The 9697-nt window shown below is 40.6% G+C and overlaps 2 pseudogenes; both read right to left on the bottom strand.

The window, feature by feature from the left end:
• Positions 1-7888: 7888 nt before the first annotated feature.
• On the bottom strand, positions 7889-8805 carry LOC118586265 (annotated as a pseudogene).
• On the bottom strand, positions 8699-8797 carry LOC118586427 (annotated as a pseudogene).
• Positions 8806-9697: the final 892 nt, after the last annotated feature.

Raw genomic sequence — 9697 nt, forward strand, 5'->3', positions numbered from 1 at the left:
ATCTATCTGTTCTAAGGAAAAACAACTCTGGATTTGCTGAAGTGTCTTCTAGGGCACTCACATATTATTTACATGGTGGCAGGGGGGAAATTAAGTTTTCTATGCTCTAACCATCAATGCAGAGTATGTATTTAAAACATGGGAATGGATGGGACAAAGTAGATTGCAAAATGCTATGTGTGTGACCCCACGTGAGGACACCTAAAGGCTTTTCAACATATGGAGAAAGTAATAAAGGTATAGGTGGATTTTTTCTTCTATTTCAAAGCCTATTGTAATGAATGTACTTTGCATTTGTAATAAAAAAAAATAACAATTTAAACCATAATTAAATATTGCAAAGAACAATTGAGAAGCAAGTTTTCAAATGGTCAAAAAAATTATATTAATAGTACATGTTGTAGTAAGGACAAAGGACTATAGACTTCCTTTCAATTTTCTTTCAATTTTACTTATATTTTAAATTTAAAATGTAATTTGAGACTGAAAAAATTAATATAGGAATTAATTATAAAACTTTAGGCATTTGGTTTCTTTTCATGCACTTTAACTCAATTCTTGAAAGAGAACAATTTCTTTTTTCACATTTGATATACTTTTTTTCATTTTTCTTTATTAAATTTTCTACTCACTCCACATACCATCCACAAATCCCCCCTCCTCTCTCCTCCCACCCCCCAGCCCTCTTTCCCAAGCTACCCTGCATCCCCACACCCCCCAAACTGAGGTCTCCCATGGGGAGTCAGCAGAGCCCAGCACACTGAGTCTAGGCAGGTCCAAGCCCCTTCCCACTGCACCAAGGCTGTGCAAGGCATCACACCATAGGCACCAGATTCCAGAAGCCTGCCCATAGACCAGGGACAGATCCCAATCCCCCTGCCTGGGTGCCCCCAAAACAGTTCGAGCCAAACAACTGTCTTCCATATCCAGAGGGCCTGGTGGAGTCCCATGGGGGCTCCACAGCCACCAGTCCACAGTTCATGGGCTTCCACTAGTGTGGCCGGTCATCGAAAGAGAACAATTTCTAGTGAACTTACATTCTACTGATAAACTGACTATGTAAGCCTCACTTCCCAGATATCTTACCATCTGGAGACCTCAGTTAAACTCAAGTCAGTGGGTTTAAGATGGAATGTTCTTCCCTAACAGTTCCAGAGTGTCAAGAGTACCTGTCGGTCCAATGATCATACTTTAATTTCTGATCAAACTTCACCATAATATTACAGATTAACTAAAAATAACAAGCTGAGGGCTGGAGAGATGGCTCAGCAGTAAATAGCACTGGCTGCTCTTACAGAGGTCCTGAGTTCAGTTCCCAGCAGCCACATGGTGGCTCACAACCATTCATAAAGAGATCTGGGGCCCTTTTCTGGCCTGCAGGCATACATGCAGACAGAACACTGTACACATAATAAATAAATAAATCTTTTTAATGGCATTGTTTTTGGATTAAAAAATAATAATAACAAACTGGTTTAACTGACCTTCTGGGTGTTCAATAACCACACTTGGAGATGACTACACTGATGTGGTCAGTGGAATTGAAAGAGAGGATATCTTTGTCCTTATCCTACAAGGTCAACTAAGTCCCAAGGAATTGTGCAACATCTTTCAAAATGTCCTGTAACTGTGGGGAGTCATCTATTCTCTTGTCTTGGGAGGCCTTGGATAATCACTGAGTGGACTCTAATCATTGTTCAGCCTGCCAAAATGATGGTCAACACAGAAAAAATTGCCTCCACACTTCCAAGTGAAACAAAGGTCAAGCAAGGTCTCTGATTTATCCTCACACAGATGGTGGGTATTGTGTTCCCTGAAATATTATGTGTTCCCTGAAATAAACATATCTGGGGTCAGAGAACAGACAGCCACTAGAACAAAGCCAAAAATGGTGGCTAGAAAATGGGAAGAGTAAGCCATAACAGAAGCTGGGCGGTGGTGGTACACACCTTTAATCCCAGCACTTGGGAGGCAGAGCTAGCCGGATCTCTGAGTTCAAGGCCACTTTAGAAACAGCTAAGCATGGTGACCCACACCTTTAATCCCAGGGAGTGGAGGCAGAAAGAGAAAGGTATATAAGGCTTGAGGACCAGGAACTAAAGGAGTAAAGCATGTAGTTAGTTAAGCATTTGGTTGGCTAAGCATTCAGGCTTTGGAGCAACACAGTTCAGCTGAGATTCATGTGGAGGAGGACTCAGAAGCTTCCAGCCTGAGGAAACAGGATCACCTGAGGAACTAGCAAGGTGAGATAGCTGTGGCTTGTTCTGCTTCTCTGATCTTCCAGCATTCACCCAAATAACTGGCCTCAGGTTTGATTTTATTAATAAGAACCTTTAAGATTCATGCTACACTAAATAGAAAAAAAAAAGACTAGATGAGCCAGGGGCTTTCCTCCAAGCCCAAGTCATGCCTGAGGACCAAATCTTCAACCACCCTTTGCAGGAAAAAGAAAATGATTAATTTTGGCCACCTATATGATCTTAAACACCCAGTATAAAGTTATAACTAGAATTAAAATGATCCATGTTTCTTTAACAGTTTAAGGAACTACAGTCCTCAGACATGGTACATAACCATGAAGGAGATTATTTGAACAACAATCCCACTAATGATTCTATTCCTGACAAATATATACATTGCGCAGACACAGGACAGGACCTTAACTTACTTCAACACTGTAGCGGAAAAGAACACAGTCCTATGTTCTTAACTATTCAGACCTAATCTGTAAAAACTCTGGCTACCAACCACAGCACATGATCTCTGGAAGAGACTTCTCAAAGCTGTCATGTGTTCTTCTGCACTCTGACTGTTCATGGCCAGTGATTAAATGAGATTGACACATGTCCTGTTGTCAAACTCAGGTTTGAAAAACTATTTGGGACACCCAAATGACGTCTCTAGAACATTGTGACACAATCCTAAAAAAAAAAAAAAAAAAAAAAAAAAAAAATACTCCTCTTTTAGATTACTAGTTAGCTGCCTGCAGCTGTCTGGTTGTGACTCTAACAACTGGCATCTGGATTTCATACTGTCCACCTCCTCCACTGGTCCATACTGTCTACCTCCTCCACTGGTCCATACTGTCCACCTCCTCCACTGGTCCTTACTGTCCACCTCCACTGGGCATTACACCTAGTACATGAGCAGAGGTGTCCATTGTATCTATTACTGACAATGGGAAATTGACTTTAACTACTTCTCTTACAAAGTTTCCAAGTGTTCACTCCTTATGCAGGAGTCTAATGTAACAAACAGCTGATTACCCAGTTACAGTTTGATCTGTCAAATATGACTTAAACCAATTGAGACATAGAGAGGAGAATTTCTTCTCCAATGTTATCCTTCTACAGGATTCTAATATGAAGGTTCTGGTGCACTGTCTGGCCAGCTACACAACTATGTTTCACCATAGGACTTAGGTTAATTATAATGTGGAAATTTTTCCCTCATTAACTTTGTCTCTTCATCATGAGGATACACTAAAAGAAACTCAATGGCTGACTTCTGAGCTTAACTTGGCTGATGAAAAGCTCCTTGAACTCTTGAGCAGGTCAAGTGGCCTTATCCATAATCTACATCTTATGGTGGACCATGATGATAGTAGAAAACATCAATCTCATTGATTCCTGTGACAAAGCCTGCCAAGGATTCTTTAAATGGTTTTCTTGACTGTTCTCCTCCTCTAATAAGGGCAAAGCTGCTCCAACTATTTTTCTAACTTTCATTTTCAGTAGAATTATAGTGCTACAAATAGTCTCATTTGTTGTATGTTACAGGTGCTACCTCAACTCAACTGTATAGCACACTCCTAAAATACCTGCTGCCATCAAGTGGCTATTATGTTCTGAATCTTTGACATCACCTAAGCATTACCTTGGTCCCTTAGATCAACCCCTCCCTAAGGTAGTCTACCCCTCCCTCATCAACCCATTTGTTAGCTCAAAACAGTTAAGAGTAGTCAGCACCCCAAAATTCCGACAGTAGTTAGGGTGACATCTGAGGGGGGGGGGAACCAGGAATCAGATCCCCTGGCAGACAGACAAACAAGGAAAGGAACTGGCTAGGCAATAAAAATGGGGAAATTTCAAAATGACTGACTTTTTCCTCACCCTCCTGACCTGAGACAAAAGTATTAGGCATGTTCATGAACTAGTTCAACAGGTTCTAGGCTAGGTCAGGACATGTCATACAACAGTTGGGGGCCAAGCCACCATTTCGTTATTCTTCAAACCGAACAACCCTAAATTAGGGGAGGAAGAGTCTTCAGAGACTGAAAAACCCTCAGTCCTGGATAGGAGGCTGGACTGGGGGACTCCTGAGTGCCCCTGCTTTGCAGGTCTTTTTCTCTTTGTGTCTCTGTTCAACTGCTGACTCTGTGTACTCCCACTGCTGTGCTCAACAGTTCTATGCTGCTACCTGTCAAGACTTTTCCTGCCTTTTACTTCTTTAATGGGCAGAGAAAATGAACCCAATCAAATGGCTAGACTCTAACAAAGGGGGAGGTGAAAGGTACATATTGTTCCAAGTAAGATAAAAAGGGAATCAGATGTCTCATCTTTGGGTCTCTTTGACTCCTGTTTTCTTAATGTATTAAACCTATATTATATGTTTTTAAAATTCAGACAGGAAGCAAGCATGATAATCACTCATGGTGACTGTCTTATTCAAAGGTGACTCTCTGGATGTGGAATGTTCTTTGTGTTTCACCATAAATAAACGGGTTTAAGTCCCTGTAATGCAGAGGATAATTAGCAGAGAAAACGAAACAAAGACATTTAGAAGAGCTCAGAACTGGACGGTACTAGGCTTTCTTTTTCCTTCCTCTGTCACTATAACTGGAGGGCAAAAGTAAAAGCTAGGGCACCTGGAATGCCACAGGACTGAAGCAAAAGCAAACATGGGAGAAACAGAGGAGGACTGAGGGGAAAGGACACTCTACATCTCAGAGGTAAATGGGACTGGAGATACCAAGCACAAAGAACTGCCCTAGCTGACTGATCCTGCCTTGGCCACAGCAACTGCCCACTGGCAGTACTTGTCTACCATCTGACAGTTGATCCTTTGTGGCCTGACCCGTCCTGCAGGCCAGGTTATTAGGTCGGGCCTGAGGAGGCACCTCCTGAAAAACCAATGGGGGCGAGAGAGGAAGGAGACCAGGCACATAAAGGAAGACAGAGACAATCTGCGTCGCGTCAAGGTCTCATTTATTGCAAAGTAAAGCAAGCTTATATACTGGTGGATATGAGGGGAAGGGAGGGAGATGAAAAATTGTTAGAAAAGGGTTCAGAGCAAGGTCTCTTTGGTCCAGTGCTCAAGCAACAGATCAATCAATTAGGAAAGGGTTGGGGAGAGGTCTCTTTGGTCCAGTGATGAACAACCGATCAATCAATTAGAAAAGGGTTAGGGAGAGGTCTCTTTGGTCCGATGCTTTGAACAACTGATCAATCAAACATACTCCAGGAAGTTTAATCTAAAAGTACACTTTGTGGTTTTTCCAGGAATAATTGTTTTTTGCAATTCAATGGGTGCAGTTATGCCAGATCATCCAAGCAAGAAAAGTCAAGGCACAGCTATCCAACTTTTGGTTCCCAACAGTGGCCCTTTTGGGAATCTGTGTCTAACCAATGTTAACCCTGGGACCACAAATGTTTTGTTGTTGTTGTTGTTGTTGTTTTTTAATTGACTTGTAAAACAAACAAGACAACACCCTAGGGAATGTAGCTCAGTGGCAGAATGTCCGTGTCAATTGCTGAAGTTCTAGGTTCAAAACTACCTGGTGGTGGCACATGCTTCCAATCCCAGCACTTGGGAGGCACAGCCAGGCGGATCTCTGTGGGTTTGAGGCCAGCCTGGGCTACCAAGTGAGTTCCAGGAAAGGCGCAAAGTTACACAGCGAAACCCTGTCTCGAGGAAAAAAAAAAAAAAAACTACCCAAACAGTATTGAAACAAATACCTGTACCCCACCTAAATTACATAAATGTCTACTGGGATTCCTTCAGGTATATGCTCAACTATTAGTAGTCATTGTCAAAGCAGTATAATATCTTATCCTAGATGAATGAGCTGCCAATATACCAACTCAACAGTATTAAAAAAAATAATAATTTAGGTTTGGTCAGTTTCTTAGGATTTCTATTGCTGTGAAGAGACACCAGGACCACAGCAACTCTTATAAGGAAAGCATTTAATTGGGGTGGCTCACTTACAGCTCAGAAGTTCAGTCCATTATATACATGATGGAACACAGCAGCATGCAGGCAAACATAGTGCTGGAGAAGCTGCTGAGAGTCCTACATCTTACAGGCAACAGGAAGTTGTCTCCAACACGGGGTGGTATCTTGAGCACATATAAGACCTTAAAACCCACCTCCAAAGTGACATACTTCCTCCAACATGACCACATCCACTCCAACAAGGCCACATTTAGGGTTGTTTAAGATAACATGATATGTTCCAAAGCTTAGGGGTAAGAAATCTCAAGCACAACAGGTAGCAGCAGAGAAACCACAAACACAATGAACAGACAGAATCAGCAATTGAAGTAAGGCTTTTGTTAGAAGTGAGGAAACACACACATCAACAGCTACACAGAAAAAAAGACACTCTGTAAAGCAGGTGGGTACCAGGAAGGCAAAGAATCCAGCCTCTTCCCGAGAGCTGGATGTTTTCAATTCTCCTAATGGCCTTTAGAGGCCATTTTCTTTCACTACAGTCAGTTTGAAGAAAGATGGGATAATTGATAGGTCCATAACTGTTGTATAACACATCCTGATGTGGCCTTGTTTGGCTGTCCATAATCAGAGAATCTACAGTGAGAGAAAAGCAGCCTACAAGGCCTTTGTTTTAAGCTAGAAGGTTTTTGTCTTAGAACAGAAGGGTGAGAGAGAAACCAAGCATCTTGGAAGTTTGCCATTTTTATTCCTTAACCAAGGCCCCTCTCCTTATCTGTCTGCCTACTGGGGAATCTCTCTAACTTCTAATGCTTGAGTACAAAAAGTATGAACCTTGAAAACACTGTGGTGAGTGGGAGAAGCTGGTCATAAAAGACTATATATTATGGGATTCTGTTCATTTCTATGCCCAGAAGATGTAAGCCATAGAGATAAAGTCAATGGGTGGTCACTTAGGAATAGAGGCAAGAAAGAGGAATATGGAGACAGGAGATAACGGATATAGGATTTCTTTCTGATGTGATGAACTATCCCCAAATTAGCTGCAGTGATGATTCCATTTTTCTGCAAATATAGAGAAAACACATTGAGTTGTATACTTTAAATAGGTGTAGACCATGACAAGAAAACTGTTTAAAAGACAGGTCCTGGAGAAGGGGTTTAAGAGCATAACTCACCTGTACATTTCCCACAAGAAACTCATTCAACATATGGCAATACAGGTGAGTAAAAAGAGAAATATGTATCATGAGAGACTGAACAAAATAAAGCAAGAGCAGTTGTGATAATACAATATAAAGTGGACCCCAGAGAAAACACAATTACCAGAAGTGAAAGGGGGCATTATACAGTAATAGAAGAGCAATTACCAAAAAAATAGTGATTATAAATATATGTATGCTGCAGCTGAGAATCTGTCAAGCAAAATACAGCAGAATCAAAAGGAAAAATAAAGTCTGTAATTTTAAATAAAAAAATAGTTCTTATTACGTACTTAAAATTAATATTCTGTGTTATTTTTATTAGAAGTTTTTTATCATCCATTCATCATTTGATCAAAAAAATTAGAGCATTTTGTCACAGTCACATGGAACAGAACATTACATCTGTAGAGGACTTTAATCTGAATAAAGTAATGTGTGTTTGAGTATCTCCCCTCTGGGTTTCCTGGTAATTGCATACAAACAAGTCATCACTGTATGTGGGAAATGGACTAGATACATAGATGGTCTTGCCATTCTTCTATTTCACTCATTTTGTCATCTGAAATTCACACAAGGGCTTCATTAATACATCATCAAATGACCATCAGACAAGTGTCCTTCTCCTGTATGGAGTAGCTAAACTTGAGAACTGCCTTCTTATAGAAGAACACTTCCTCTGCATTTGCAAACATCAATACATCCTGCTTTGGGCTATTCTGCCTCTTTCTGAAATGAGATTTTCCTGCTCCCACAAATGTCTTACTGATCAGCCGGTAGAAGAAGTATGAAGTATTAGCTCTGTGTACCTCGGCTAGATCTTTCTAAAGTTGCTGGTGCATGGACAGGGCAATCTGGGAAAATCTGGCAATCTGCTTGCTGGTGTCTTTCAAATGCCTGTCCAGCTGTTCCATCATAGTTCTCATAGTTCTCAGAAAAGCATACTTTTTAACTCGAAGCAACTCTTAAATTGCTTCAGCATTCTGGGTACTCATTCTTTGAGTTAAATGTAAAGGACTTAGCAAGCCAAAGATCTTATCTTCATCCATTTCATCATTGCTGTCATCTGAAACATCCCTTTGTTAATCACATTCCCAATGTGGTTCTGCTGAATCAATAGCTCAGTTATCTCTGTAGGTGCTCACAGGCGCCTTCAGGAAAAGCAGCTGCAGAAAATTCTTAATTGCATCAGAATTGTTATCTGAGATGGAATAAACTTTAAATTCAATATTCACTTCCCTGCCCACAATCTCATTGTCTCCATTCTTTTCATCACTGTCTTCATCCTCGATGTCAACATGATCCTCTTTTTATCCTCATGCAAAAATATGGAACTCTTCATGAATTTCATGTCATCCTTGCACAGGGTCCTTACTAATCTCTGTATTGTTCTAATTTTAGTACAATTGCTACCCAAGCCAGCACCCATCTATAATTTTGTTGAAGACCAGCATGCCCCTCTGAACAACTGATAAAAACATTAAACAGAAAGAAGGTGGGGTGCTCAAGAATCACCACCCACAGCACATGTTCCATGTTTACTGAACACTGTAGCCCAGGCTACAACAATACACATGCTTTTAAAGGCATATTCAATAATATGCATCAGCTGCTAAGCCATGAAAGTACCCTGTACAAATTCTTAGAAAAGAAAAGAAATTATATTGAAGGTGCTAAAAGACCATAATGGAATTAAATTATGATAAAAAGAGAAGGAAAACTGCAATTAACTGAAAGCTAAATTGCACACTCTAAAAAAGTCTACATAGCAAAGAAGACTCAAAGGAATTTTATTAATACATCACATTGAATGAAATGAAAAATTTCCACCAACATTGGTGTGACACAGCTAAATCCATGCTGAATTGGGCAACCGCACAACCAAGTCACTACATCAGAAAAGCAAAGCTGCAAATCAGTAACTCTAGCTCACACCTCAGGGGCCAGAAATAGAAAAGTCAAATCAAATCACAGCAAGCAGAAGGGAGGAAATAAGAATGGTAACAGTGGAGGCTAACACACTTAAAAGCAGGCAAGCAGTCTAGAAAATGAATAAAGCAATGAGCAGGTTCTTTCAGGCAATACATTTGACAAGGCTCTGATGAGGCTGAGAGAAAGGCAGAGACTTAAATTAGCAAAGTCAGGAATGAAGCAGAGGCATACACAGGCCGCACAGGCATCGATGGGGCAATGGAAATAACACTGTTAGCTCTGCACATGTGGACCTGACACACAGGCAAGTGAAACCACTTCTCAAAATCACAACCACAATAACTTATCAAAGATGAAATAGATCATCTGTATAGTGCTATAATTATTAA

This window comes from Onychomys torridus, chromosome 6, assembly GCF_903995425.1.
Source record: "Onychomys torridus chromosome 6, mOncTor1.1, whole genome shotgun sequence".
In the NCBI taxonomy this organism is placed as follows: domain Eukaryota; kingdom Metazoa; phylum Chordata; class Mammalia; order Rodentia; family Cricetidae; genus Onychomys; species Onychomys torridus.